This window comes from Bos indicus, chromosome 16, assembly GCF_029378745.1.
Source record: "Bos indicus isolate NIAB-ARS_2022 breed Sahiwal x Tharparkar chromosome 16, NIAB-ARS_B.indTharparkar_mat_pri_1.0, whole genome shotgun sequence".
Classification (NCBI taxonomy): domain Eukaryota; kingdom Metazoa; phylum Chordata; class Mammalia; order Artiodactyla; family Bovidae; genus Bos; species Bos indicus.
Genome location: NC_091775.1, coordinates 64,076,746 through 64,099,536, shown reverse-complemented (window position 1 = coordinate 64,099,536; position 22,791 = coordinate 64,076,746). Strand labels below are relative to the sequence as shown.

At 42.1% G+C, this 22,791-nt stretch overlaps 1 long non-coding RNA gene across 1 annotated transcript in view; it reads left to right on the top strand.

Annotated features, from left to right (window-relative positions):
- Positions 1-16,869: 16,869 nt before the first annotated feature.
- LOC139176429 (uncharacterized) overlaps positions 16,870-22,791 on the top strand; it is a 50,095-nt gene continuing 44,173 nt past the window's right edge. The window contains exons 1-2 of the long non-coding RNA XR_011560904.1: positions 16,870-16,919; positions 17,165-17,249. This is a non-coding gene — a long non-coding RNA (uncharacterized lncRNA). The remainder of the gene's footprint in view (positions 16,920-17,164; positions 17,250-22,791) is intronic.

The following is a 22,791-nucleotide window of genomic DNA, read 5'->3' as shown; positions in this document are numbered from 1 at the left end:
AGTGTGAAGACCAAGGTTATAAACTACTACATATAAGTAGGGAGCACAGACCATGCAAAGTTATATAGGAAGGTATTCAGCTTTTCTTCCTTTTAGCTTTACTGAAGGCTCTCCAGCATTTTCAAAGGCAAAGTCAGCACTGTTCCTTTCACAAACATGTATTGAGCCTGAACTCTGGCCAGGGCCAGGACACAAGGGAATATGAGAGCTGGAGAGAGGATTTGGCCATCACACCTGTTGCAGATGGGCTTGCACTGGGCTAAGGGTCATGGCCAAAGACAAGTCTTTACCATGTGACATGTTCATGAGAATAAATAATAAAAAGTAAGTGAAATATTACTTTTAAAAAGGAAATAAACATTAAACAAATGGAAACTTTGACTGATTTTTGAGCTACTATTATAATGGAAGAGTCACAATGTGTATCATAAAAGACATGATTATAATGTACACAGTTACCACCCAAATAATATAGGTATTTTCTAATTTCCTATGAGAATGCAGAAGAAGGAGTTATTGACAAGAGTTTAACTTTCTTCCTGCAGAGAATTTGCAACACTAAAGATAGAGAAAGCCTGGTGGAATCACCAACCAGAAAGACAATGGCCTTGATTCATTCACTCAGCAAATATTTAGAGTACTTACCATATGTTGACTAGATGGACCTTTGTTGGCAAAGTAATGTCTCTGCTCTTTAATATGCTATCTAGGTTGGTCATAATTTTTCTTCCAAGGAGCAAGCATCTTTTAATTTCATGGCTGCAATCACTATCTGCAGTGATTTTTGGAGCCCCCCAAAATAAAGTCTATCACTGTTTCCATTGTTTCCCCATCTATTTGCCATGAAGTGATGGGACCAGATGCCATGACCTTCGTTTTCTGAATGTTGAATTTTAAGCCAACTTTTTGACTCTCCTCTTTCACTTTCATCAAGAGGCTCTTTAGTTCTTCTTCGCTTTCTGTTGTAAGAGTGGTGTCGTCTGCCTATCTGAGGTTATTGATATTTCTCCTGGCAGTCTTCATTCCAGCTTGTGCTTCATCCAGTTTAGTATTTCTCATGGTGTACTCTGTATATAAGTTAAATAAGCAGGGTGACAATATACAGCCTTGACGTACTCCTTTCCCAATTTGGAACCAGTCAGTTGTTCCATGTCCGGTTCTAACTGTTGCTTCCTGACCTGCATACAGATTTCTCAAGAGACAGGTCAGGTGGTCTGGTATTCCCACTCTTTAAGAATTTTCCACAGTTTGTTGTGATCCATGCAGTCAAAGGCTTTGGCATAGTCAATAAAGCAAAAGTTGATGTTTTTCTGGAACTCTCTTTCTTTTTCGATGATCCATTGGATGTTGGCAATTTGATCTCTGGTTCCTCTGCCTTTTCTAAATCCAGCTTGAACATCTGGAAGTTCACTGTTCACATACTGTTGAAGTCTGGCTTGGAGAAGTTTGAGCATTACTTTACAAGTGTGTGAGATGAGTGCAGTTGTACAGTACTTTGAGCATTCTTTGCATTGTCTTTCTTTGGGATTGGAATGAAAACTGACCTTTTCCAGTTCTGTGGCCATTGCTGAGTTTTCCAAATTTGCTGGCATATTGAGTGAAGCACTTTCACAGCATCGTCTTTTAGGATTTGAAATAGCTCAACTGGAAATCCATCACCTCTACTAGCTTTGTTCGTATTGATGTTTCCTAAGGCCCACTTGACTTCACCTTCCAGGATGTCTGGTTCTAGGTGAGTGATCACACCATCGCAGTTATCTGGGTCATTAAGATCTTTTTTGTATAATTCTTCTGTGTATTCTCGCCACCTCTTCTTAATATCTTCTGCTTCTGTTAGATCCATACAATTTCTGCCCTTTATTGAGCTCATCTTTGCATGAAATATCCCCTTGGTATCTCTAATTTTCTTGAAGAGATTTCTAGTCTTTCCCATTCTATTGTTTTCATCTATTTTTTTGCATTGATCACCAAGGAAGCCTTTCTTATCTCTCCTTGCTATTCTTTGAAACTCTGCTTTCAAATGGATATATCTTTCCTTTTCTCCTTTGCCTTTCACTTCTCTTCTTTTCACAGCTATTTGCAAGGCCTCCTCAGACAACCATTTTGCCTTTTTGCATTTCTTTTTCTTGGGGATGGTCTTGATCACTGCCTCCTGTACAATGTCACGAACCTCCATCCATAGTTCTTCAGGCACTCTGTAAGATCTAATCCCTTGAATCTACTTGTCACTTCCACTGTATAATCGCAAAGGTTTTGATTTAGGTCATACCTGAATGGTCTAGTGGTTTTTCCTACTTTCTTCAATTTAAGTCTGAATTTGGCAATAAGGAGTTCATGATCTGAGCCACAGTCAGCTCCCGGTCTTGTTTTTGCTGACTGTATAGAGCTTCTCCATCTTCAGCTGCAAAGAATATAATCAATCTGATTTCTGCATTAACCATCTGGTGATGTCCATGTGTAGAGTTTTCTCTTGTGTTGTTGGAAGAAGGTGTTTGCTATTACCAGTACATTCTCTTGGCAAAACTCTATTAGCCTCTGCCCTGCTTCATTTTGTACTCCAAGGCCAAATTTGCCTGTTACTTCAGATATTTGTTGAGTTCCTACTTTTGCATTCCAGTCCCCTATAATGAAAAGGACATCTTTTTTGGGGTGTTAGTTCTAGAAGGTCTTATAGGTCTTCATAGAACGATTCAGCTTCAGCTTCTTCAGCATTACTGGTCAGGGCATTGACTTGGATTACTGTGATATTGAATGGTTTGCCTTGGAAATGAACAGAGATCATCCTGTCGTTTTTGGGTTACATCAATTAACAAAAGAGAAGAAGATTCCTACCCTTATATTCTAGCAAAGAAAACAGACAATGATCAATAAAAGCACTTCCTCTCTTTAATCTTTTTATTTATTTACTAAATTTTTTAATCGAAAAAATAATTGATTTACAGTGTATTAATTTCTGCTGTACAGTAAAGTGATTCAGTTATATTTATATGTGTGTGTGTGTATTACACACACTCTTTTTTCATATTCTTTTCCATTATGGTTTATCACAGCATGTTGAATATAGTCACCTGTGCTATACGATAGGACCTTCTTGTTTGTCCATTCTATACATAATAGTTTGCATTTGCTGATTTCCACCTCCACTCCATCCCTCCTCCAAGCCCCTCCCCATTGGCATTCACAAGTCTATTCTCTCTGAGAATCTTTTGAGTCTTTTTCTGTTTCATAGATAGGCTCATTTGTGTCGTATTTTAGATTCCACATATAAGTGAAATAATATGATATTTGCCACCCTTTTTCTGACTGACTTCACTTAGTATGATCATCTCTAGTTCCATCCAGGTTGCTGCAAATGGCATTATTTCCTTCTTTTTTATGGCTGAATGGAATTCCATATGTGGCGCACCCTCCTTATCTACTCATCTGTCAACGAACATTCAGGTTGTTTCCTTGGCTATTGTGAACAGTGCAAAAATACTTCCTCTTAAGTAACAGGGAGAAATCTAATTGGTTTTTTGTTGCCATCAGCTACTAGAAACCATAAGACATTATAGCTCTTGATCCTGAAGTCTCACCAAAATAGTAGAATCCAACAATGTGTTACAATGATAATTGCCCCAAATAGATCCTAGAGACAGTTTTAAAATCAATGTGGGCCAGTGGTGTGCTGGTAAATGCTTAACAATCGGCTCTCAGAAATAAATAATAAAAGCAATTAAGTCCCCATTTGTAGCATTTTTCATTTTTTAATTTTTGTGGTAGAAATACTCTAACTATAACCATTTCAAATTAACATGATATATCACTAAACACAGCTTTGGGGGAAAAAAATATGTACAATGACCCTTAAAAACCAGTGCAACCTTGCTCCAGCACACCACTGATTGCAGGCTCATAGGGTAATGAAAGGGACCTCAAAGTCTATGAATAAATATTTCTTGCTCGTGGTGTATTGCCATCAATTCTGACAGAGGTGTCACAAGTGAATTGCTACAAATACCGTATTTCCTTAAATCGCCTCATTGACTCAACAAAATCTTTTGAGGGGGACAGAAATAGAAACATTAAACATATTTGTTTTATTTACTAACTAGAGCACATACAGTACTTAAAGTTTCTTTTTATTTATTTTGACCATGGGCAGTTATGCAGAGCATTGTAGTGAGAAGCTGCTATTTTGGGAGATCTTTACTGCTTTTGCAGATTTAATATTGACCTTGAACTTGAGATACATTAAAGAGTATCTGGGTTTGGTCTATATTTCTTATTGGGTTAAGCATATATTTTGTTTTCTTAATTAAGTTATGTATTGAGGATCATTAAACAGTTCCTCTCGAAAATCAGCCAGATTTTGTCAGACCCATGTCTGAGTCCTTTCATGAAGGGTAAGTCATTTACACCAAATTATTCCACCTGGGTGTTTGTTGTCTCTGATTTCACTGTGTGTGTTTATCCAACAAAATGAAACCCTACTCGGGTCTAAAGCACACTTGGTTGTTCCTTTAATAAAAACTGTGCAAGAGTGCTCACTCCTCTTCTGACAAAATTTGATTCACTTCTGAAGGTGTCTGCCTGAACTTATACACGAGGAACTTTTTCATTTCAAGGCTGAAATGTGAGGTAACATCTTGGTGAAATTTTCAACAATTTTTAGACAACCATATTAAGTAAAATTCAAAAAAGCACCTAATATAGTATAACTTTGGAATTGTGGGATAAAAGTAAAAATATGAAGACATAATACAGCTACAAAAACAACCTTTGACTAGTAAAAAATTAATATTCATTGAGTTAGGTGTCAACGTTTATGAGAGATGCATTGTTGTTGGCTGTCAAGATGGAAGAAGACAGCCACAAGCCAAGGAATGTGGGTAGCATCTAGACACTAGGAAAGGTAAGGAAACAGTCTCCCTTCAAGCCTCTGGAAGGATCGCAGGCCTGGTGACAGCTTGATCTTAGCCCGGTGAGACCCATATCTGATTTCTAACCTATGGAACTGCAAGATAATAAATTTATGTTGTTTTAAGCCACTAGTTTTGTGGCAACTCATTACAGCTGCCATAGGAAACGAATGCCCATGTGCTTCTCTACACTTTCCAACCTCTCTCGCAGAGAGAGTGTAGGTGGGGCTGTGAGACTAGTTCCGGCTCTTAGAATAGGAGTAGATGTGTGATTTGCACCCTAACTAGGCAACATGCCACAATCTCTCTTTCTGCTGGTTGGACAGCCAAATCCAGAGAGCCAAATATTTAGGGTTCCAAGGAAGCTCCAACGGAGGGCAGAGCCATTGTTTGCAAGGAACCTTCAATCTGAAGTTAGCATATGGAAGAGTATTTGTTATCTAAGAGGGCTGACCTAACCAAGCACATGAGGGCTGATTCCCCAGAGTCCCCAGAGATCATTCTTCTTGCAGCAGAGCTTCTCCTAATCTAACTCCAGAATCTCCAAGTCAGAGATTCTGGAATTTTTTTTAAAGAATTTGATACTTGAGTTTTTTTTTTTTTTTTTTAAGATTGAACTCTTCTAAGTGGGCAGTCAGAACCTTGTTGGGCATCCTTAAGCTTTTTTTGTGATTTAGTGTTTTAAAAATTTCACATAGCACCTGCTGCTGCTAAGTCACTTCAGTCGTGTCCGACTCTGTGCGACCCCATAGACGGCAGCCCACCAGGCTCCCCCGTCCCTGGGATTCTCCAGGCAAGAAAATTGGAGTGGGTTGCCATTTCCTTCTCCAATGCATGAAAGTGAAAAGTGAAAGTGAAGTCACTCAGTTGTATCTGACTCTTAGCAACCCCATGGACTGCAGCCTACCAGGCTCCTCCATCCATGGGATTTTCCAGGCAAGAGTACGGGAGTGGGGTGCCATTGCCTTCTCCGTCACATAGTACCTGGAGAGCCTTATAATAAAATTTCCACACCTAGGGCTTGTGAAGGTCTTAAACCTGTTCTGCTTTCTAGGCCATGGAGGCACCCACAGCCTCACAGTATGGACAGACAGATCACTGGTCTCTTACAGGTTCTTCTTGCCCTTTCCAAAATATGCTCTCTATTCCTATGAATTTCTACTTTTGTTCAGAGATTTTTTTATTTCTTAGAATATGTACCTCACCCCCTCCTTCAAGCTCAGCTCAATCCTTTTTGTTGCAAGAAGGCTTTCTAGATTCTCCAAGGAATATGAATTTTCTTCTTCTACGATTCCCTGTATTCTTTCATCAAACTTATTACATTTGTACCTGTCCTCTCTCCCTCCGTACACACACTAGCACATAATAAAATGTTGAAGGAGGAAACAGAACAAGCTCTATCTTGAAAGCAGGACTCCATCTTGGGGATGACTGGACTTTGAGCTGCTAAGTCACTTCAGTGTTAGTGACTTCAGTCTGACTCTGTGCGACCCCATAGATGGCAGCCCACCGGGCTCCCCCATCCCTGGGATTTTCCAGGCAAGAACACTGGAGTGGGTTGCCATTTCCTTCTCCAATGCGTGAAAGTGAAAAGTGAAAGTGAAGTTGCTCAGTCATGTCCGACCCTCAGCGACCCCATGGACTGCAGCCTACCAGGCTCCTCCATCCATGGGATTTTCCAGACAAGAATACTGGAGTGAGGTGCCATTACCTTCTCTGGGACTTTGAGCTATATGCCCAGTATCTATGGAAACAACATACCAACTGGAAAACCAGGCCCCCAGAAGGGAGAGCCCCAGGGCTCTCCATCCCTAAAAGAATACCCTAATTATCTGTGTAACCGAATAGAATCATATGCTTATTGGGGTATGGCCACAAGTCTATTGACAATTGTCCACTGTTAACTACCTAGGCTTAAGGCTTATGAGTCATGGGTTAACTTTGATTGTATCTTTCTTTTTCCTTTGTTCAGACTAGTTTCAGGGAATTTGGGGGAGGGGGGTTTGGGCACGTTCGCTTAGGGTATATAAGGTTTTCACAAAACTGGTCGGGGTCCTTGGCTAAGAGGAGACTCTGCCTTGGGCCTGCCCATGTAATAAACTGCACTCCACTATTTTCATTGTCCTTCTGAGTGAGTTTGTTTCCCAGAACATGTGGCTACAACAATGTAGCTTCTAGAAGGCAGGTAGTATCCCATACTTCCTGTTGTCACCATAACAGTGCTCTAAATGTTAGTGCACAGTGCAGTAAATGTTCAGTGCATTTATAAATTTTAGCAAAACCATCTGTGGCCGGTGGGACAGATTTGTTTTGTTTGTTTGTTTACCAGACTAGATCATGTAGTGTGTTTTAAATTATCCTGTAGGATTGCTCCATTTATATGAGGCAAAGTCTCCATGGTGTACCTTGTTCATCCACCAAAAAATAATCTGAATGCTTACTCTAAACCAGGCACTGTGTGTGCAGGCTGGGCACCATGTACTCTGTGTCACTATCATATGTCATCAGCTAGGACAGCTGCAAACCACATACAGAGTGGTACCTACTACATGCCAGACTTTGTACAGCTGACCTACATCAGCCTGAGCCTCCAGCCAATCCTTCTCTTTCCAGGACTTCTTCCTTTTCAGGGAAGTCTAGCCTCCCAGCATCTGGGGATCAAACTGTTCTTTTGCTCATGTTTGTTTGCACATCAGGAATTTTTAATTTTAGGAACAGTTTGTCTCTCTGGCTCAGATCTCTGTGTTCCCATACCATTATTTATGATGTAACTAAGAATCTATTGTATAGAATTAAACTCAATTTCCATTTTGAAATTGTACAAGAGATCTATTCTTCCTAATATCTTATTATTTAAAATGCAAGAGGGATATGTAGGAGCTATTTAGGCCCTGGAACTAATCCCGGTCTATTATTTCTCCATTTCTTTACAGCTCACTGAGAAGGGTGGAGGAGAATAGGAAAGGGGAGACTATTCTTTCATGAGTAATTGTTTGGCCAAGCTACACCATTGGGGAAGTAGCATTCAGAGGGTCCCCCCAGGGGCAGGGCTGGCTGTGTCCGGTTGTGATGAATGGTGCACACTGGGAGGTGGAATTTGTCCAACAACAGGAAAAGCCTAATAGGAGACGATGATTGTTAGAACATTTAGACACAGAGAATAGGATCCATGTCTGTCGTGTGTATTCTGTGTGCCAACACAATGCCTTGGCTTAGTAACTGCCGCATAATATTTAAATGATGTTCAGTGAATGATTGAATGAATGAATGCCATATTCTTGCTTTATTCTCCAAACACTCTATAAAAATGCATCTCATTCATGTCTTCTCTATAAATCAGAAACTTGATCGGGTATGCAGTTTATTCTTTTGGAATCATTTTGCTTAATTACAAAGACCTCAGGGTCTTGGGTAAGAAAAAAAGCACCGGTAATGCAGGTTAAATATAAGATACATGGGTTCAATCCCTGGGTTGGGAAGATCCCCTGGAGGAAGCCAGAGAAACTCACTTCAGTATCCTTGCCTGGAGAATCCCACAGACAGAGAAGCCTGGCGGACTGCAGACCATGGAGTCGCACAGAGTCAGACACAACTGAAGTGACTTAGCACAAGGGAAAGAGAATAGGATAGGATCTTTCTAGAGACTTTTCAAATAGTCTAGAGCCCCACTTCCCTGTATGGTTAGTTTCACTCTTCTAAGCCACCCTTCCAACATGTTGAAAGGTCTTATGAGGACCAGGATCAGCAGTATATGACAGTAGCTAAATGCTCTGCAGTCTACAACTCTGGGGTCTAGTCATTTAAGCACCCTGCCTTCAATTTCTCATCTGTAATGTGGGGGTGATAATAGTACCTATCTCATGAGATTACTATGAAGATCAGTTTGTGTATTATTCACATGAAATACTCAGCCCAGCCCAGGGACAGAGTAAGGTCTGAACTGTAATTAGCTTAACACACAGCACACAGAACATCACAGACATTTTTAAAAAACTTAATATTGGGGTATAGCAGAATAATAATGTTGTGATAGTCTCAGGTGAACAGCAAAGGCACTCAGCCAAACACATATGTATCCATTCTCCCCCAAAGTCCCTTCCCATCTAGGCTGCCACATAACACTGAGCAGAGTTCCGTGTGCTATACAGTAGGTCCTTGTTGGTTATCCATTTTAAATGCAGCGGTGTGTACATGTCCATCCCAAACTCCCTAACTGTCCCTACCCCGTGGCAACCGTAAGTTCATTCTCTAAGTCTGTGAGTCTCTTTCTGTTTTGTAAGTTCATTTGTATCATTTCTTTTTAGATTTCATATATAAGGGATGAGAACATAACAGACATTTTTTGATTGCCTGACTGAAATGGGCTCTAGCTTGGAGAAAGTGGAACAAATTAGTATCAGACAGCTCATCAGGATTCCTTCTAAATCTGTAGTTCAAGCTTTTCTCTTGCCTTGGTTATTTCTCCAAATATGAGCAATTCAGGACTCTGCAACGAGGAAAATGGGTCTGTTTGCAGGAATAAGTTATAATTTAGGGAAGCTCTGTAAAGGGATAGTTTTCAGGGTTTGGCTCATTTTTGGCTAAATGCCTTAAAGAATTTGAAGAGTGTCTATGAGCTATTATTCCTCTTCATTGAGGCCCAGGTAAGAGGAGATGAGACTAAATGGCAGCTGACACACCCCTGCTAGACAGGAAGAAATTCCTGGAAGCAATTTAGTTTCCTAAGGAGGGCAAGTGATACCCTTCTATGAAAAAAAATTAATGAACTTTATTGAGGTGTATTTTATATACAATAAAATGCATTCATCTATTGAGTGGAGCTCAATGAGTTTTAACAGATGAATGCATTCATATAACTAGCCACAATCCAAATATAACACATTTCCATTGCTCCAAAAAGTTCCCTCATTTCTTTTTTAGGGCCAGCTTTCCTGCATTTTGAGTCTCAGGCAATCACTGGTCCATTTTCTTTCACTATTTTGCCTGTTTTGGGATTTCACATGGAAGGAGTCACACAGTATGTACTCTTCTGTGTTTGGTGTCTTTTGTTCATCCATGTGTTTGTAATACCTGCCACTTATTCATTTTTGTTACTCAGAAATATTCTATTGTATGGATAGCTTCCTTCATCTATCTATTCACATGCAGGTGAACATTTGCATTGTTTCCAGGTTGTGATCATGATAAAGTTGCACTTGTGTACAAGTCTTTGTGTGTGTTTTCCAAAACGGCTGTGCCAATTTATAAATTTATATTCCCACCAACAGAGTATGAGAGTTTCAGTTTCTCCACATCCTCACCAGTGATTGGAATTTGTGGAAGACAAAATAATGGCCTCCCAAAGGTGTCCATGTCCTAATCCCCCAAACCTGTGAATATGACACCTTCCATGGTAAAAGGGACTTTGTAGCTAAGATGACTAAGTTAAGGATCTTGAGATAAGAAGGCCAGTGTAATCATAAGAATCATTTAAAGATGGAAGACAGGTAGAAGCATGAACTGGCAGATACAGAGGGAGAGCTAATATCTTCCGTTGCTTTGTCTTAAACACGTGGTTTATCCCACTCATTGGTGGTTGAGCTGAGCCTTTAAGCCAGGTTTGCCTAATTTATATGTACATTCACTCTGCCGCTCAATCTTCTCAAAGCAAGACACTCTCAGGACCCGTTTCAGCAGAGAGATGATTGTGGGGTTTGCTGGATGACCTTGGGAAACTGGGGAGAGGGTGACAGAGGGAGCTGAGAAAGGAATTCTGGGGAACTTCCGGGATAACCAAGTTGAGTCATGCAAACCATCCCATGTAGCAAACCCTGGAAACCTCTTTCCATGTATTATTCTCAAAAGCAGCAGGGTGTACCATCCACGGGACAGCTCAAACATTACTCAGGAGTCTTCCGGCACTAAAATTGCTTGTGCAACTCAATTTTGCATTACTTTCAGTTGTAATTCAGAGACTTAGTATATGGCTTCCCTGATGGCTCAGACAGTAAAGAATCTGCCTGCAGGAGAACCTTTGTCTGATCCCTGGGTCAGAAAGATCCCCTGGAGAAGGGAATGGCCAGTATTCTTGCCTGGAGAATTCTGTGGGCAGAGGAGACTGGTGGGCTACAGTCCATGAGGTTGCAAAGAGTCGGATGTGACTGAGCGACTAATGCTTTCACTTTACTTCAATGTTCATTTACTTTCTTTTCCTTCTTTCAGAAGATTAGAGGAGTGCTTATCATTTCAGTTTTGACCAATGGTTTAATGAGTAAAAAGGGGTAAACAAGTTAATTAAAAAAAAAAAACTCTGAACAGAAATGCAAGGTGATGAATTTTTCAAGCATTGGAACATAGATGACAGTTAGTGCTGGGTCTGGATTCCATTTAAATGAAAAGGAATAAAGTTGAAAAAAAAAAATCCTTCAGTAGTTGTATGCCAAGGATTTCAGCAAAGACAAAACAGCCTGAAAGCACAGGATGAGTCATCAAATGTGTTTGTCAAGGCTTTTCCAGATAGTAAGGGCTGTACTTTTGTGCAGGGAGAATTTCTGTTTGCAGCTTGCTAGTAGCAGTCACCACACCAGTAGTTTTGTATTAGCTGCTCACCATCGAAAGCACTATGGACAAATGAGAATAACCATGGGGCAAAATTATTTTTAGCTGATTTACAGACATCCAGAAGGACCTGGAACCCCAAAGTTCACGGCTCTTCTGCCTGCCTCACTACGTCCATGGTCCTTGCACCAAAAATCCATTCTCTCCTGCCTCAGCTCAACATCCATCTCACTGCTGCTGCTGCTGCTGCTAAGTCGCTTCGGTAGTGTCCGACTCTGTGCAACCCCACAGACGGCAGCCCACCAGGCTCCCCCGTCCCTAGGATTCTCCAGGCAAGAACACTGGAGTGGGTTGCCATTTCCTTCCCCAATGCATGAAAGTGAAAAGTGAAAGTGAAGTTGCTCAGTCGTGTCCGACTCTTAGCAACCCCATGGACTGCAGCCTACCAGGCTCCTCTGTCCATGGGATTTTCCAGGCAAGAGTACTGGAGTAGGGTGCCATTGCCTTCTCCCATCTCTTACTGGTTTTATCATTATCAGAAATCCTTTCCAGAGACAATGCTAATTTTTCTCCAACATGCAAATTCCCACAGGTATTTGGAGGAGAAAAGCAGCTTTCCATGAGAGTATATGTGTGTGTGTGTGTGTGTGTGTACACAGGGCAGAAGACAGGCAGGTGCACTGAGATGGGCAGATGAGCCACCACCCAGGAGCTCATTATATTTATTATGTAATTATTTATCAAGCATTTACCTCTGTACCAGGCACTATGCTAGGTGATATGGAAACCGTGGAGAATAAAATAGATGAGTCATCTTTTTTCTGGACAATACCATTTAAAAACATTTTTTGTGAAAGTTAAAAAGTTAATTTGTGTCTATGAGAGCTTGATCTGAAATCGTGTGTTTGGAAAATGGTGTGACATATTTATTCCTATTTTTCACGTTTCACACGCCCTCATCTCCACCCTATTGCAGTCCTTATCTGACTTTGGTAGATCAGTCTGTCAGTAGATTAGAGAGCAGGGACCTGTGCATCATTTTCTATTTCCTTAAAATTTTTTGTCATTGACTTTTGCAGAGACAAGACTGAGGGCAGCCATGTCCCCAGTGGCAGAAACTGCAGAAACATCAGTCATAATATCTTATGGCCTGTATCATCTCTCATGTCTTTTTCAATAGGCTCAGGTTGTAAATTTTCTTAGACAATGCCATCTATTTATTTTAAAAACTTGAAAAAAAAAATCTCCAAATAATAGAGAGAGTGATGTGGATTCATGTAGGACAGAAGCTCTCAAAGCATCTCAGACCAGTGGTTTCCCTGAATCCGAGCGATCCCCATGTTATTCCATTTTCACTCAGATGTTCCCTAACTCCATGGACTTGGTGCCAACAGTTGGGTCTTTTCCTGAGGTTCTAGCAGAGTCCAGATGAATATTCAATTAAATATGTCTTCCAGCCTCAGCCAGACCCTAAGTGCATCCAACCTTGTTCCACAAGCTAAGTGTCTCTCCTTTTCTCTCAAGATAATGCTTTCACACCTTCTCCATGCTCCTCATGGGGTTGAACCCTCAGTTTCCCCTTCACTCCCACATAACAGAAGGTGCGCTGAAGTAGTGGTAGTGTTAGTCACTCAGTCATGTTCGACTCTTTGTGACCCTGTGGACTGTAGCCCACTGGGGCCCTCTGTCCATGGGATTTCCCAGGCAAGAATACTGGGGTGGGTTGCCAGAAGGCGCACTGAAGTAGTCAGGTGAAAATGCCTTCAGCTTCCTGCCTGCCTTATGCCTTCCCTTTCCCTTTCCTTCCTATTCTGATGGAAGAGGTACCCGCTCAGTCTGAGAGAAGCTGTGCCTGGGTCCCACCCCCTCTGGTATGCTCAGGGACCTTGCACTGATCAGCCTCCTCTCTGCTGGCTTCTTTCCACTGGTTTTTACACATACTCTATATATTTCTCCCATTAAAAAAAAAAAAAAAAATCTCTGTCTACCCCACATAATCCTCCAGCTGCTGCCTTTTCTCTCTCCTCCTATTCATGCATTTACATTCTCAGCTCCTTCTAGCTCAGCCATGGGTCCCCAACCCCTAAGCCTGTGGCCTCTTAGGAACCCCACCACCACCCTACTCACTTCCTGGGCCAGCACAGCAGATGAGTGGAGGTGCTTCTCTCCATGGCTCGCTCACATTATTGCCTGAACCAACCCCTCCCCAACCCCTCCACCTCCTCACCCTATCCATGGAAAAATTGCCTTCCACAAAACTGCTCCCTGGTGCCAAAAAGGTTGGGGACTGCTGGCAGCCTATTGCAGTTTGACTTCTGTCTCCATTATTCCACTGAAACTGTTTTAGGTGTTAATCATACAAGGATGCAACTAATCTCTTCTTCCTCTGACACCTGGCTGCCCTTCAATCCTGCTCTCTGGGGCTAGGTTTTGGTTTTGTGTTTTTTTAAAAAATACCTTTTGGATGAATCTAGAATAGGTCCCTGGCTTTTCTGACCGCTCTTAAGTAATAAGAAACCCTCTTGTCACGCTGAGTTTCACAAACAACTCCATTTCCAATATTTAAATGCCGGGCCCAACTTTTATTTAAGGTTACATCTTGTTCCCTCCCTGAGTTCAGGGCAGCTCCAGGTGAGAAGCCACTTTGAGCAAGGGGACCATGTTTGGCTGTCCTTCTCTTCCTCTCCATCCCTTACTCCCAGACTTGAAAGCTACAGGCCCTAATCTCTGGAAGATTGGAGTGGGGAAGGAGGGAAGAGGTCAGGCTCAGGAAAGGTCTCAATTGGCTGACGATGATGGATCGCACTTGGTTTCCTTTGCACGCAGCATGTATGTATTTCAATCCGACTCTGTGTCAGGGCACTTGGTGGATTCTTTGAAGTCTTCATTGCAGGACTCTTTCTCCTGCTATTCCCTTGAATGGACAGGTACATCCTTTGGCTGGTCACTTAGTATCCCCAGCTCCTCTCCCCTCCAACAGGCTGTCCCAGGTGGAGTTTAAGAAACCCAGCAGGCTCTCTCTGATGGCCCACATTTGGTTCAGGGAAGCCCTGATCAAGCCTTGGCTGTCACAAATCCTTGGAGTGCAAAGAGTCAAACGCAGCTGCTTCTCCTGGCCCTTCCCACAGACCAGGATGCTCACAACCACAGCTTCTCTGCCTCAGGCATGTGACAGAGTCCTCTGTGCCCTACAAACTGCAGAAAACACATAATGAGCTTTCCAGGTGGTTCCATGCAAGTTCCTCTCGCTTGATTTAAATAAAACAAGGGGAAAGGACTTCCTTTTATCTCTCTACCTCCCTGTGACTGGCAGGACACAGATGACTCTTCAAAAAACTATCCCCTCTCTTAGCCTCTTTAAACATCTTGTATAAAGTGATCAGCTAATGGTCTAAAAAAATATCCGGACACCTCCTTCATACATCCAGTATAGGTATTTAGTGCACCATGGTGGAAAATGGTAGTCCCCTTTAACATTCTCTTGCAACCACATCTCGCCTTTATCTTATCTACCTGTAACCAGATCATATCTCCTGAAATTCAGAGGGAATAACATGAGCAAAGTAGACGCTGAAAATCCAGAGCACCTGAGTAGATGTCTAGAATTGACTGTGACCGAAATCTAGGGCAGAGGAGAAGCCATCTTAGAGTGAACCTTTTGTTGAAATACTGCTTGGTGGCTTTTAACTCTGACACAGACTCATTTCTTGGATCCTCTGAGGCTTGCTCCTCCTCCAAGGCGACATGCTCCAGCCAGGGTGTGGTGACAGTTGCTGGAGAAGAAGCTCCACTGTGGGCTGTGTCAGGCTGGGCAGGGGCTAGGTGAGCCATGCAAAGGACTCCAATTTTGTCCTGTAGGACTCAGGGACTCTGGGGAGGTTTTTAAGCAGAGGAGCATTATAATCTGACCTGTGTGTAAGAAGGATGGTCCTGGCTGTGATGGCTTTACCTTTGCTTTATTAAGCCTGGGCACTTTTGTTTTTAACATTTGCTTGTGGGGACTGCAACAATCCCAGCGGACATTTTTTCTGTCCCCGACATGTCTTAGTTTGCATAACAAAGTTCCACAGACTGAGTGACTTAAAAACAGAAACTTATCTTCTCATAGTTTTGGAGACTGGAAGTTCAAGATCAGGGTGCCAGTATGGTTGGTTCATGGTGAGGGCTCTTTTTCTGGTTTGTAGACAAGTTACTTTCTCACCGTGTCCTCATGTAACCTTTGTTCGCTGCGTGCACGCAGAGAGAGAGCGCGTGCTCTGGTCTCGCATCCTCTTCTTTTAAGGACACTAATTATACCACTACTTTTGTGCCCTTATTTAACCTTAATTACTTCTGTCAAGGCCCTTTCTCCAAATACAGTTATACTGTTGGTGGGGGGTAGGGCTTCAACAAATGAAATTTGGAGGAGAAACAATCAGTCCATCACAATACCCAATAGATTTTTTAAAATAATTGGGAATATCCAGCTTTTAAAATGTTCCAGGGGCTTAAATGCAGTGCAGCCCCATGACATCAGTCAAGGTGCAATAATTAATCAGCAGATAAACGCAAGATCTCTTTTAGTCCAGCTGTTGACCAACTTTGATTTTCTCCTTTAACCTGTCTTGACTATCAGTTTATCCCAGTTAAATCTGTGCTACTTGAATTTCCCCAGAAATTCCTATTTACTCCCCTCCATCTGACTCTGGGAGCTTAAGGTTTTTCCAGTGGTCATGTATGGATGTGAGAGTTGGACTGTGAAGAAAGCTGAACACCAAAGAATTGATGCTTTTGAACTGTGGTGTTGGAGAAGACTCTTGAGAGTCCCTTGGACGACAAGGAGATCCAACCAGTCCATTCTAAAGGAGAGCAGCCCTGGGTGTTTTTTGGAAGGAATGATGCTAAAGCTGAAACTCCAGTACTTTGGCCACCTCATGCGAAGAGTTGACTCACTGGAAAAGACTCTGATGCTGGGAGGGATTGGGGACAGGAGGAAAAGGGGACGACAGAGGATGAGGTGGCTGGATGGCATCACTGACTCGATGGACATGAGTTTGAGTGAACTCTGGGAGATGGTGATGGACAGGGAGGCCTGGCATGCTGTGATTCATGGGGTCACAAAGAGTCGGACATGACTGAGCAACTGATCTGATCTGATCTGATCTGACTCTGGGAGCTTATCAGGCCCAGAGTTCAAATTCTGACTTTGCAAGTGATCCCTATGAGTCCTGTGTCCTTTCCATCCCTGCTCCTGGAGCATCCCAAATTGCATCAGATGACCCTGTGCCTGGTCTATGGACATGAAATCTGTGAGAAAGTTGGCTGTCCTGTTCTGATGGGAAACAATTACTCATGAGTCTCTGTTCCCTGGTTGGCATATGCCACCTCAGAGGAGGAGCTACCCTATAGGACTCAAGAAAATTGAGTCTGTGTCAAAGTAAAAATAGCCAACCAGCATTTCCAACAGAATGTCATTATGAAGTGGATACATGTGAAAGTTAAGTAAGCAAGGGTGAAATAAATATTTTATAAATATTTTCATTTCAGTTATGTTAGTATATCCTGTTGGCTTTTTTCTTTCTTATTCCCACCTTCTTCATTCATTCCCTCTCTTTCTCTTCCTTCCTTCCTTTCTTTCTTCTCTCTTTTTTTCTTTAAAAAAAATAGTTTTGGTGGACTTTAAAAATAAGTTGCAATCTCTGCAATTTTTTTTTTAAATTTTCTTATTTTTTGGCCACACCACACAGCATGTGGGATCTTAGTTCCCAGACCAGGGCTTGAACCCAGGACCCCTGCAGTGGAAGCACAGAGTCTTAACCACTGGACCATCAGGTAAGTCCTAATCTCTGCAATTTCAATAGCAAACACTGGCTATGAATTATGAAGTACACTTGACCCATAATGAATTCTAAGATTTAGTCCTCCTGTCATTTTTTGTAAAATTTATTGAAAACAATAAATCATATGGCTATCATAAATAGCCATATGATTACACAAGCATACATTTCTATGGTAAGAAATTTGAAAAATTCAAATAAGCATAAAGATAAACTCACTTATAAACGGAAATAACCGTGGTGAACATAAACATTTGCCTGCCTTGTTTTTGGTCCATACATATAACGCATTCACCATTCGCTCATATTTCCAACAATTATTTATTGACCTCTCTCAAGGAACTTACCTTCTAGTGGGAAACTAGACAAAAAATAAAGTCTCAGGTAGTGATGAATTCTATTATAAAGATAAGACAGAATGATATGATAGAATTCATAATAAGAAGACTTGTGAAGACCTAAGGAAAAAACACTTTAAGCAAAAGGAACAGCTGGTACAAAGCCTTAAAAACACAAGTACCCCTTAACCAGTCATTTCACCTGAGATTTTGCATAGTATAGAAAAATATTATGTGTGTATATATATGTATGTGGATATATATGTGTGTGCACTGTTGTTTATAGTAACAGATGGCTATATTCAAGCTAATTGTCAATAGGAACTAGTTAAATATTCATGGTGCTTCTATGAGATGAAACACTTTATAGTTGCTAAAAGTTGAGTGGATCTCTCTTTATATACTGATATGGAAAGCTCTCTAAATATGCGTGTTTATTAAAATGGGGTTGTAGTATATACACATCTTAGAAACTTTTCAAGTAATACCTGAAAAACCTTTTTCCATGTAATTAAATACTCTTCAGTAATGTCATATGTAATACTGCATGGTCTCCTCAACTTTGGATGGACCATGGTTTAATTGTCAGTCCAATATTGGGGGTGGGAGTCCTACAAGGGGAACTCAGGACACAAATAAGAAAATCATGGTCTCAATGGGAGTGTGTGGTAAATTATTCAATGAAAATATGAAGAAGATATTTAGGAAGCATGCTCATCCTCAGTCGCTTAGTCGTGTCTGCCTCTGCAACCCCATGGACTGTAGCCGGCCAGGCTCCTCTGTCCGTGGGATTTTCCAGGCAAGAACACTGGAGTGGGTTGCCATTTCCTTCTCCACTAGGAAGCATAGAGGAACACTGAACTCTGCCCTGGGATGCCTGGCAGAAGGCTCAGGGACAAGTTCCCAAAACGATGCCGCTCAGTTGAGGGGATTTCCCTTGACCTGACCTGTTTATCTACCACTCCGCAAATGGTAGCCATCCTTCTGCCCCTAAAGCACTGAAATAATCCTTCCCCATTTTTTAATAAAGCCAAGCCTTAGTTACCGCCTAAGTAGGCTGACCCTAAATCCCAGTTTATCCAGGGTTGTTCCATTTACACCTATTGTCCCTATGTAATAGCATTCCTTTGCATTCTCAGACATGTCCCAGCTTGGTTGATAAATGACAAGGCACCCCATCTATTCCTCTTCCTCCCAGCCTTAATCAATCAAAGTTCAGTCAAAGGAAACTTTATGAAAGAACTGAATTTTAAAAGCAGATAATAATAATTATCAGCAGCTTCATATATCCCATGCCTCATTCCTCTGTACCCTGTCTTTTTGCCCCAGGGTCAATCTCTTCTAACTCTTAGCTATTTCTTATGTTTACCACCATTTCTCTAAATAATAGGCTACTTAATTTTACCGTTTCATATCTCCTGTTGACTTCTGCTGCAGAATGATTTGTTTCCCTCTAAAATGTATGTGTTGAAGTACCAACTCCTAATGTGACTATGTTTGGAAATAGAATCTTTATACAGTAATTAAGGTTAAATAAGGTCATATGGGTGGAGCCTGATCTGATAGGATTAGTGCTTGTGTAAGATGAGGAAGAGACACGAGAGTGCTTTCTAAGAGTATTCACAGAGGAAATGCCACAGGAGATCACAGTGACAAGGTGGCTGTCCTCAAGCCAACCAGGAACCGAACCGGCCCACACCTTGATCTGGGACTTCTCGGTCTCCAGAACTGTCAGAAATAAATGTCTGCCATTTAAGCCAGCCAGTCTGTGGGGTTTTGTTATGGCTGCCTGAGCAGACTAAGAACCTCCTACTGTGAAGAGACCTTAGCTTCTTCCTACAATTTCCCTCCACACACACACACACACACACCCATCATACATACACAAAACATCTCATGCACAAACACACCCCCCCATATATATGAATAATGCACACACTTGTACACATTCACTCACACCTCACAAACACCCCCCCACACACACAGCCCTTATATACGCATACATTCAGACATGCTTCACACTCATGCACACTCACTTTTCACACACATCACGTATATACCTCACATACGCACACATGCATCTCATGCACACACACCCCTCACCCAGCGCATGTTCTCACGTTCACACATACCCTCGTCTCCTTCCCAGCTCCTGTTTCTTATGTAGTGTTGGCCTCTGTCCCATTCTCTTTGTCCTCGAGAGTTTATGTGTAACGTGCTTCTTAAATCTTTTCCCTGACGTATTAGTGGCATTTCAGGATGGTGATCATGTCTTCAACCCACCATGCTTAACCAGAAGCTGAAGTCACTTATCTTTACCACCACATGTGCCCCTAATCCACTCTCCGCTCATCGCCTCTGCTGATTTGCCAAGAAATGTTCCTGAAGGAACACTTGTGTCACCACTGTCCTGGCACGCAAGCCCTTATGACCATAAGCTGGCTTCCTCAACCTTGGTGATTTCCAGCCCTTGAACTCTGGCCAATCTGTGTGGCCTAAGTTCTCCTTCAGGACTCCTTAAGCTCAGCTTCTGTAGATAAAATATCTTTATGATATGGGTTCACTCCCAGGTATCATTTCAGAGAGGCATGTGAAAGTGCTTTTTAAAACTGTATGGGGGCACTGTTCAAATATAAGGATTATTATTATTAACATTAACAAGGTGAAAAATGCATAAACTTTTAAATTATTCCACCAAGATACTACCCTTAGCACTTAAATAAAATATTTACTTACTTATTTGGTTGCACCGGGTCTTAGCTCTGAACTCTATGGCATGTGCGATCTAATTCCCTGACCAGGGATCAAACCTGGGCTCCCTGCATGGGGAGCACGGAGTCTTAGCCACTGGACCAACAGGGAACTCCCAACCCTCAGCATTTTTAATCATTGGCCTTCAGACTGCTTTCCCTCCACAGCATTCAGCTAAGGAAATATTCTCAACATTGGTTTCCAGGACACAGTGCAGAGAAGACCCACTCCGTGTGTTAAATGACTGAATCATCAGGTCCATCTAAGGCCGCTGATTCCTCCTAGCTCACTCTTCTCATTCTGTAATGACCATGCTAATTCTGCTCGGCACCAGGTTTTACCTTTATGCATATAACAAGGAATAACATTACCTTCTGTTGGGAACACAAGGTTTCTTCTCAAGTGAAGAAATTAAATGCCCCACAAACTCAGAGTGCAATCCCAACTTCAGAAATTTTTAGGAGGAATGGCATTACAGAATACTATTTCGCTGAACTACATCAGTGTTTCACAGATTGAAATGACTCTTTAACTGCATTTATTATTTCATTCAGAAAATATTTATTGAGTACGTCCTGCCTTCCAGTCACTAGAAGTAATGGATAAAGGTAATAGCAAACATTTAAATAGTGCTGACTCTACTCTATATCGTTAAATAAACTGATATTTTTAAAAGTAATTTTACTTATTTATTTTTGGCTGCGCTGGGTCTTCGCTGCTGCACAGACTTTTCTGTAGTTGCAGTGAGAGGGGGCTGCTCTTCGTTACAGTGTGTGGGCTTCTCACCGTGGTAGGTTCTCTTGTTGCAGAGCATGGGCTCTGTTGCACAGGCTCAATAGTTGTGGAGCCCAGGCTTAGTTGCTCCAAGACATGTGGGATCTTCCCAGACCAGGAAATTGAACCTGTGTCTCCTGCTTTGGCCAGCAGATTCTTTACCACTGAACCACCAGGCTTAATAAATTAACTAATTTAATAAATTAATCAATAAATTAACTAATTTAATTCTCATAATGATCATGGTGGTAGTGGTTTAGTCGCTAAGTTGTGTCTGACTCTTGCGATCCCTTGGACTATAGCCTGCCAGGCTCTCTGTCCATGGGCTTTTCCAGGCAAGAATACTGGAGTGGATTGCCATTTCCTTCTCCAAGGGATCTTCCAAACCCAGGAATCGAACCCAGGTATCCTGCATTGCAGGCAAATTCTTTACTGACTGAGCTATGAGGGAAGCCCATATGAGAGAGCTACTGTTATAATTCATATTTTACAGATGAGAAACTGAGGCACAGAGCCAATAAGTGGCTTGATTGGTCTATATCAGTGATTCTTACCCAGGAGTGATTACCCCATCACCCCCACCCTTTGGCAATGTCTGGAGATATTTTTAATTCTCATGACTTGTGCTGCTGCTGCTAAGTTGCTTCAGTCATGTCCAACTCTGTGCGACTCCAGAGATGGCAGCCCACCAGGCTCTGCCATCCCTGGGATTCTCCAGGCAAGAACACTGGAGTGGGTTGCCTTTTCCTTCTACAATGCATAAAAGTGAAAAGTGAAAGTGAAGTCGCTCAGTCGTGTCCAACTCTCAGCGACCCCATGGACTGCAGCCCACCAGACTTCTCCATCCATGGGATTTTCCAGGCAAGAGTACTGGAGTGGGGTGCCATTGCCTTCTCCGCTCATGACTTGTAGTGATAGGGAATTATAAAGCCCAAGAGTGATGCTAAATATCCTATAATGTATAGAATGGCTTGACAGCAAAGAACAACCCATCCAAAATATCAATAATCCTGCTACATAGAAGCCTCGATTTACACCAACTAGCATATAGCATTCCTCTGACAACTGTCATTGAGCCAGTGATGGACACATGACTTACTCTGGCCCAATAAGACTAAAGGAATGGGCTTTGGGGAGAAGCTACTTTCATTCCTTTCTCTCCTGCTGGGCCTGATATCTGCTGCTGCTGCTGCTGCTAAGTCGCTTCAGTCATGTCTAACTCTGTGCGACCCCATAGATGGCAGCCCACCAGGCTCCCCCATCCCTGGGATTCTCCAGGCAAGAACACTGGAGTGGGTTGCCATTTCCTTCTCCAATGCATGAAAGGGAAAAGTGAAAGTGAAGTTGCTCAGTCGTGTCCGACTCTTAGCGACCCCATGGACTGCAGCCTACCAGGCTCCTCCATCCGTGGAATTTTCCAGCCAAGAGTACTGGAGTGGGGTGCCGTCGCCTTCTCTGGGGCCTGATATCTAGGGGCAGCCATATTGTTGTATTGAGAATAACCAATCTTGCAGTGAAGCCGATGCTAAAGACAGCAGAATGGAAGGGCTGGAGTAACCCTTGTCCTTAATGACATTACTGAGCAGCACTGAACCGTTTCTCTCCTGGAAACCAAGCCATCTCTGGATTTTAAGTTATGTGAAGGAATACATTCATTAAGCCTTCTTGAGTGCG